General features: G+C 29.2%; 1 protein-coding gene across 1 annotated transcript in view; it reads left to right on the top strand.

The window, feature by feature from the left end:
• Positions 1-835: 835 nt before the first annotated feature.
• LOC107453315 (extracellular serine/threonine protein CG31145) overlaps positions 836-8311 on the top strand; it is a gene marked incomplete in the record, with an annotated part of 32585 nt that continues 25109 nt past the window's right edge. Inside the window, 1 exon segment of the mRNA XM_071182101.1 lies at positions 836-935.

Below are 8311 nucleotides of genomic sequence, written 5' to 3' on the forward strand. Positions count from 1 at the left end.
CGTAGTGGTAGTTTAAATGAGTATTTTTTTTTCCTGAAACAATTATTAAAATAAAATATATTTGCTACCCATTTATAGTCTTAAAAGGAAAAGTAACAGCCCTTTTGAGTGCGAGCAGATTTAAACAAAATTTTACTTAAATTGTTATCAGGCTTAAATATTTAGGGAAGCTGGGAGTTCCGGGTTGGCAGCTACAGCTTTAATGCTCGAATAAACAGATGTTCCTTTTGTTATTCATCATAGCTTTGGTTAAAGATTATATCAAAACCGTGATTTCAAAACAGAATACATGTTTTTTTAAAACAAATAATAATAATAATAAATGTTTTTTTTTNTTTTTTTTTTTTTTTTTAAAGATTTAACGAAAGTTTTCGCATTTAAGTAAATCGTTTGAAAATTGGGATGACAATCAAATTTCGTTCTATTCAAAATTATTTAGAAGTTTTAATTAATTTCATTTTAAAAAACTAAAGCAATCGTTCCATTTAAGAAAACTGTACTTTTATTACTTATTAACGGTACTTTGATATTATTACCGAAGCATTATTGAAATATTTTCACATATTTCTTTGCACCTGATTTTCTAGACGAGTTGGAAGTTTGTTCAGGCATGCGTAATCCTCCGTGCAATACTCTATTTGCATATAAATCCGTGACTAGGTCATCAATGTTATGAGTACAAATAAAAAAAGAGCACTTTGGCACGCAGAAAGATTGAAAAACAAGAAGAAAAAAACGAGGAAAATTTAGTAACTCGTAATACTTTGATGAAACTAAACTCGGAAAAAAAAGCAGACAATAATATTTATTCGGCATTGACTCCAATATTTTCTTTTTTCATGATACTAGAGAAAATAATTCATATTTTTCGCGATTTTGTATTTCTAAATACAAGTCAAAAGGTGTTCATATGGTGTGTTTTATTCCATCAATATAAAGTAAGTTATGTGATTATTAGTGCTTCATTAGTTATATTTTAAAACAATATCTGAATTGCCGATTGTATTTGATTAGAGTATATTGAGATAAATGGGTACGTTTTTTTATGTGACATGATGCGCTTTTATGTGACATGACGAACCTATCAGTTATAATAATAGTAGTATTTATAAATTTATAATAATGGAAGTAAATCTATATTAATAATGATAGGAAATTTTTCAATCCTCTTATTTAAGAACAATCTCAGTTGCCAATTTATAGATTTGTTTATTAAAGAAGACTGAACTAAAAGTATACCCTTTTCATGTGACATATTTATGAGTTATAATAATAGTAGTATTTATTTATGTTATGTAAATGGTAAAAATGTAAATTTATGTAAATGGTAGTAAATTTATGTTTATAATCGCAGGAATTTTTTTACCATCTTATTTAAGAACTATCTTACTAACAAATTTATATACGTAATTATTAAAGTAAATTGCACTAAATGTGTACCTTTTATAAGTGACATGACATATTTATGTGACGTGAGGTTCGTGATTAGTAATAATAATAGTATAAATTGCAATTTTTTTATAATGGTTGTAAATTTATGTTAATAATGAAATGAATTATTTTATCCCTTTTTTTTTTAAGAGCAATCGTAGTTGATATTTTTCATATTTGCTCATTAACGTAAAACTAAATATGTACGTTTTGTATGTGATATGAGGTACTTATAAGTACTTATACAATAGCAGCAATAGCAAACTCATAATAACGGTAGTAAATTTATCTTAATAATAATTGAAATTTTTTTAACCATTTGCAGGGTCCTTACAATCCTTAAAAAATTTAAACGGTTAAGTCAATATTGTAGTTGGAAAATAGAAATTTCTTTTTATTAACCTTTTGACGCTGATGGGATACCGGTGTCCTTCATATATATATATTTTTCTGACTCTCTAACTGCAAGTAGAAATATATTTAGGTATTATTTAATATTAGATTATCGGAACTGTTAGATTATCGGAATTATATTTGCACTGAAATATAAAATCCAGAAAATTCGAAAATTGTTTTTTTTTTTCAATCATATTTGAAACTTTATAAATAATTGATTTTGTAAATTAAGGAAATTTCAATGATGAATAACTGTTTTTCATTTCTAAAAATTAGCAAATAAGTGTTTTGAAAAAATTTGAAAAAATTGTCTGGAAGTGAGGCATGTTAGGAAGATTTTACCTTTTAAAGCAGAAAAAAACATCGATATTTCATGCTGTATTTCATAATCATTATTGAAAAGCGAAATAAAATATTATTTCTTATTTTGATCTAAATTAAATGAAAATTCTAAGTCAAAGGATCAACCTTGTTTTTATATATCACGTGAAGTAAAAAATGATCACGATTTTTTTAAAATTTAATGTTCAGAATCAGAGCATGCTAAATCTACGTCATTATATACGAGTGTAAGAGCGAAAAAAGTTGGACATATTTCTCGCATAACATATTTGGACATATTTCTCGCTAAGCATACAAACATCAACCCTCTTTATTTAATAAGGATAATATGATATTATTATTACTATAATTATTTTCACGCTTCTAGCTTGCTCTGGCAAATGTCGGTATCAAACTTTTGCACTCCAATGTCCCCACGGAGGTATTATCAACATTCACCACTTTAAAATTAAGAAATTTTGTATCATAATAATTAGTAACCACATTAGTTTTTAAAAATGTTAAAATTGTATGCCAATTGTGTATTTTAAATGCTATAGTGCCGATATCAAATCAACCAGCTTTTAAAAGTACTCGAAGTGTTAAGGGTTAACACGTTGGTGTTGTTTAACATTCAGAATCAGAGCACGCTGAATGTCATTATCTACGAGTCTGGGCTCGAAAAAATTATATTCTGGCATATTCCTCGCAAAACATACAAATGTCAACATTCTTTATTCAATAAGGATATATATGTTATTATTATTATTATTTTCACGACTTCTTACTTGCTCTTGCAAATATCGCTATTTATTACGTTTAAGGAAAAAAATCATAATAAAAATGTTGTTTAACATTCAGAATCAGAGCACGCTGAATGTCATTATCTACGAGTTTGAGCTCGAAAAAATTATATTTTGACATATTCCTCGCTAAAACGTACAAGTGTTAACATTCTTTATTCAATAAGGATATATATGTTATTATTATTATTATTTTCACGTCTTCTTACTTACTGTTGCAGGTATCGGTATATACAGAGATGCCAACTGCTTCGGACACGTCACAACAATTTAAAAAAAACGGTAAATAACTACAAAGTAAATTTTGCAAATACAGTAAAACTTGTGTAAGTTGACCACTTGTGGTGCATTGTTTTAGTGGTCAACTTAGACAAGTGGCCAACTTATAGAGGGGGTGGGTCATTGTTTACTTTTTCGCTGCTATAAATGTAATTTTTTTTTTTACTTGACTTAAAAAATTTATTCAGAAAATATGCAAATGAATANGGATATATATGTTTGTTATTATTATTATTTTCACGACTTCTTACTTGCTCTTGCAAATATCGCTATTTATTACGTTTAAGTGAAAAAAATCAAAGTAAAAATGTTGTTTAACATTCAGAATCTGAGCACGCTGAATGTCATTATCTACGAGTCTAAGCACGAAAAAATTATTTTCGGGCATATTCCTCGCTAAACATACAAATGTCAACATTCTTCATTCAATAAGGATATATATATTATTATTATTTTCACAACTTCTTACTTGCTCTGGCAAATATCGGTATTTATTATGCTTAGTTAAAAAAAAATAATGATAAAAATATTGTTTAACATTCAGAATCGGAGCACACTGTCATTATTTACGAGTCGAAGCACGAAAAAATTATATTCGGACATTTTTCTCGGTAAACATACATATATCAACAGTCGGTATGTGATATTATTATTATTATCACAATTTCTAACTTGTTCCGGAATTTGTCGGTATTTGTTACATATAGTGAAAAGTAATCATAACAAGAAATACATTTGTATATATACATATTAATTATCTGTTTTATTTTTATGTTCATAGGTTTCGATGGTTATGGAAGAATAAATAGAAAATCAACATCATAATTAATCAAGATTAAGTTCGAGTGCTGCATTCCTATGAAAGAAAAAATTGAAGAAGAACTGAAAAGAACTTACAAACTAGGGATTTTTGAAGACAAAAAATATCAATACGACAAGATGCGTAATTGCACAGCTTTTAATTTACTTAATTCTTAAAAGAAATGAACTTTACAGTAAGGAATAATTATTTTTTATCCCACTTAAATTTTGATGAATTTTAGCAATATTATTCGAACTATAAGATATTATAAATTAAAATATAAGAGGATCATTTAATGTTTTTAAATGTCAGTCAACACTAGCATTTTTTTTTAAATTTATTTTTTACGTAAATATGTAAACTAAATATTTATCAATAAACAAATATTCCAATAATTTGCATTTCAAAATCACTTAATATAACATGTAAAAGCAGGAATAAATTTTATAAATAAATTAAAACTAGAGTATGCTTTATTTTTATTAGAGTTTTAGAATAATTTAAAAAAAGTTTTTTTTTAAATAATTTTTGTTTTAAATTTTGCAAATTATGAAACTAAAGCAACGTTTATTCATCGGTATAGCTGGAGCTGCTTTAGTAACAACAGCAATGGTAATAACTATAACTACATACTATTACAATGATTCTAAGCAAATGCAAAACTACGTTAAATATGTACACAATTTCATACCCAGTATGAGCCAAAGATCTCTGCAAAAAACAGTGAATGAAGAAGTAGAAAGGATCGAAACACCGAAAAAGGAAAAAAATATTAAGGTTCGGCTTAAGAAAAAACTTAGAAAACGTCATGGAGAAGCCAACGTGACTTATCCAGATAGCAACCAAGCGGCTGAAGTGTACCTTTCAGAAAAAGAATACGAAGACCTACTTAAAAATCGAAACTTTCTAAGGTAAGTTCTGTTTCTTAATGTTATTGTGTTTGCCCATCACCTCCTACATCTGAAACACGGTTTTTTAGAAGTAGTCGGCGCAGACTATTTAAAAAGGGAACCAGTTGTGCGCATTAACCCAAATTCTTTTTTAATTCTTAAATTCTTTTTTAATTGGGAGAAATTCATAAATATATATTTTAATAATTGAAATTGCTGTGGTTGTGTGTGTGACAAGTAAATAAGACAAACCAATCATATTCATAGATATCAAAAAAAATTTAGAAATGTACTTACTACCACTTTTTTAATTTTACTAGATTTCTTATTAAATGATTATTTGTGGTATGGAATTGTAATCCTTAAGTCTTTACCTAACTATTCATGCGAAGCCGTGTGGTGGTTATCCACAAGGTTGCCTGAATTTGACCTAAAAATTTCAGTTAGTGCCCCCCACTTTTTTGTCAAACCTAATGAGTCGGTGACCGATATCGATATGTCCTTTTCATGAAATAACCATTTTTTGCACACTTTCTTAAATTGAATTAACTTATATTTTAAGAAAAAAAAATTTAGAAATGATCTACGGCTATAAAAAGTTAATCAAACAATAAAAATATATACATATATATATACCTGCCAACATTCACTCTTTTCAAGAAAGGATTTTCCAAGTGGTAGTAAAACAATTACCAAAAAATTATCTTCCTCAAAAATATATTTATATTTTAATTAGGTTGAAATTCGCTGTCGTAAGGCATAATATGCTTTTATATATTTGTTGTAATTATTTATATGTAGTGGTGGTCAAACTGATTTAAAATTATTATTATAATTCAAAAAGTTTAGTGAAATAACATGAGTTTCGCCAGAGCACTTTAAATATGAAAATAAAATCCCGATATATATATGCAGGGATGCCAACTTGCTTCGCTTTGTAAAATAGTATTTTCTAGTGGTGGCGAAATTTAAGTTACTTTCAGTTTCGTATTTTTCATTTTAAGTAATTTTTTCACCACTAAATATCAAAAATTATAAGTATCATATAAAATGCATCGTTAAAGCATCCATCTACTGGTTACTCTATTAAAAAGTTGAAAAAAAAAACTTTGAAAAAAGTCACTGGTTATTTTGAGTTGCCAATTTTTTTTCTTTGGCTCACTGAGAGAGTGGTTATTTTCAGGTTTTGCCTGAATGATGACATTTTTCTTAAGAGCCGTCCTCGCGACTGAGCTAGTGGGAGTAATCATCCTCATAATAGTTTGTTTTACAAACAAACTATTAAGCCTATTCAAAATATGATTTTAGAGGTATTATTCTGATATAGGTCAATGGAATACTAGACAAGGGCAGTCTGAAGAAGATTGAGTCAGCTATCAAACAGTGTACCACTGACAATAGCTAAAACGGAGCTCGTATACATTAGGCACCGCGTGGATACCGGTTAATTAACGCCTCCTATAACTGAAAGCCTCCACACTGTTTTTTTTGTAGGTAGTCCGATCAGACCACTATGAAGGTAAACCAATTAGTTAAAGAACCATTTAATATGAAATCTATTAAAAATTAGAAAGTGGTAGCAAATATACGTCTAAAAATTTGCTTAATTTATGAATATAATTGGTTTGTTTTATTTACTTGTCAACCACTACAGATTCAATTCTCAAATATAATGATAAATTTCACTCAAGTACTTTTAAAATACAATTTGGGTTCATGCTCACAAGTGGTTCACTTTTTAAATAATCTGAGAAGACTACTTATAAGAAACCGTGTGGAGGTTAAATACGACTCGTACACTCAGGTCGTCACGTGGATGCCAATTAAATACGGTGCACGTATTGGTTCTCAACTCGGCAATTTCTTTCGAAGCTTGAGAAAGATAAAGTTATCCAATTAGTATAATGTAATCCTATTCGAACGAAATTATACAACATATAGTAGCGAGCCATGGTGGCTCAAGGGATAGAGGGTTCGAATCCCAGCGATGGGTGGTCGATACGAATTCCGATCTCGGTTCGCAGCGATCAAAGTGCTGACGTAAAATATCCTCAATGGTAGACGGATCAGTGGTTACGGTCCTCTTGTCGTCAGATTGACCGTGGGAGGTTTTCCTCTCCATACATGACGCAAATGTGGGTTAGTTCCATCAAAAAGATCTCTACGATGGCAAATTTCTTCCAATACTTGATCCAGGAGTTAGATCCCTTGTTTTCTGGATTCGGTTTAAGATTACAAACCTACGGATTTGAACATTGGTAGTCGTAAGCGCAACGATGGTTATAAAGTAAAATATATGGTAGCGATTTACACTATATTGGGTACTTTTGCCAATAAATGTCAATATAAGAAAGAAAAATGCTTTTAACTTAATAAATGCTAAGAATTTTAAGCTGCAATGTTTAGAAAGAGAAATTTTTCAAGATTTTCTTATTTTTGTCCTTGTCTGACTGTATTATCCCGTTTAACCATCACTTCCTATAACTCAAAGACTCCACACGGTTTCTTATAGGTAGTCCGATCAGTCCACTCTGAAGGTAAGTCAGTTTACGACAAGGGTGAAAGCGAGACGGAAAAGTGGAAAGACTGGTAGCAAAACCATTTCAGTTTTAACTAGTTTTCTGGAGGAGTAAATCTATTTTTTCTTTTAACTAATTAGCAATATTTACTTTTCCTTAAGAGGGGGGGAATCAGTTTTATATATTTGCTAGAATTGAAAAAAAATATTGGTAGCTAGATATGTTTCATTTTTCTCGAAAATATGCTAGATTGATAGGTCTTTCGTACCAATTTTTGCACTTTTCCGTCTTGGTATATATATGCTTTCAGTCCTGGTTTACAAAGGAGTCGTGTAATAAAAAATCTAGTGAAAATAAGAAAGTGGTAGCAAGTACATGTCTAAAAATTTGTTAATTTTATGAATGTTATTGATTTGGCTGATTTACTTTGCAACCGCTACAGATTCAATTCTCAAATATATATAATAAATTTCTCTCATCTTTGGTTCATAAGGACAACTGGTTCACTTGTAAAATTAGATGCTCAGACTACTAATAAAATACTGTGTGGCAGCTTTCTAACATAGGAGGTTATGGTTACTATTAAAAAAAACGGACGCAACTACTATGATTTTACAAGACAAAACCTATTGCTTGCACATTAGACATATTACTCGTAGAAGCTATTCATTCTTTTTCTTATTTGCTTCGGAACTGGCCCCTATAACTGAAATGGTTACTAAACATTAAACTGTAAAAATTTTAACACAAAGTGTGGCAGATAATTAATGGCGCAAAGAGGAATCTCCGAGTGCAAAGGGTTAAACTAAGCTTAAAATAGATTTTTTCCTTGCGTTAAATAACATAAAAATTCATTTCTGCATCGTATAT

Source organism: Parasteatoda tepidariorum, chromosome 6, assembly GCF_043381705.1.
Source record: "Parasteatoda tepidariorum isolate YZ-2023 chromosome 6, CAS_Ptep_4.0, whole genome shotgun sequence".
NCBI lineage: Eukaryota > Metazoa > Arthropoda > Arachnida > Araneae > Theridiidae > Parasteatoda > Parasteatoda tepidariorum.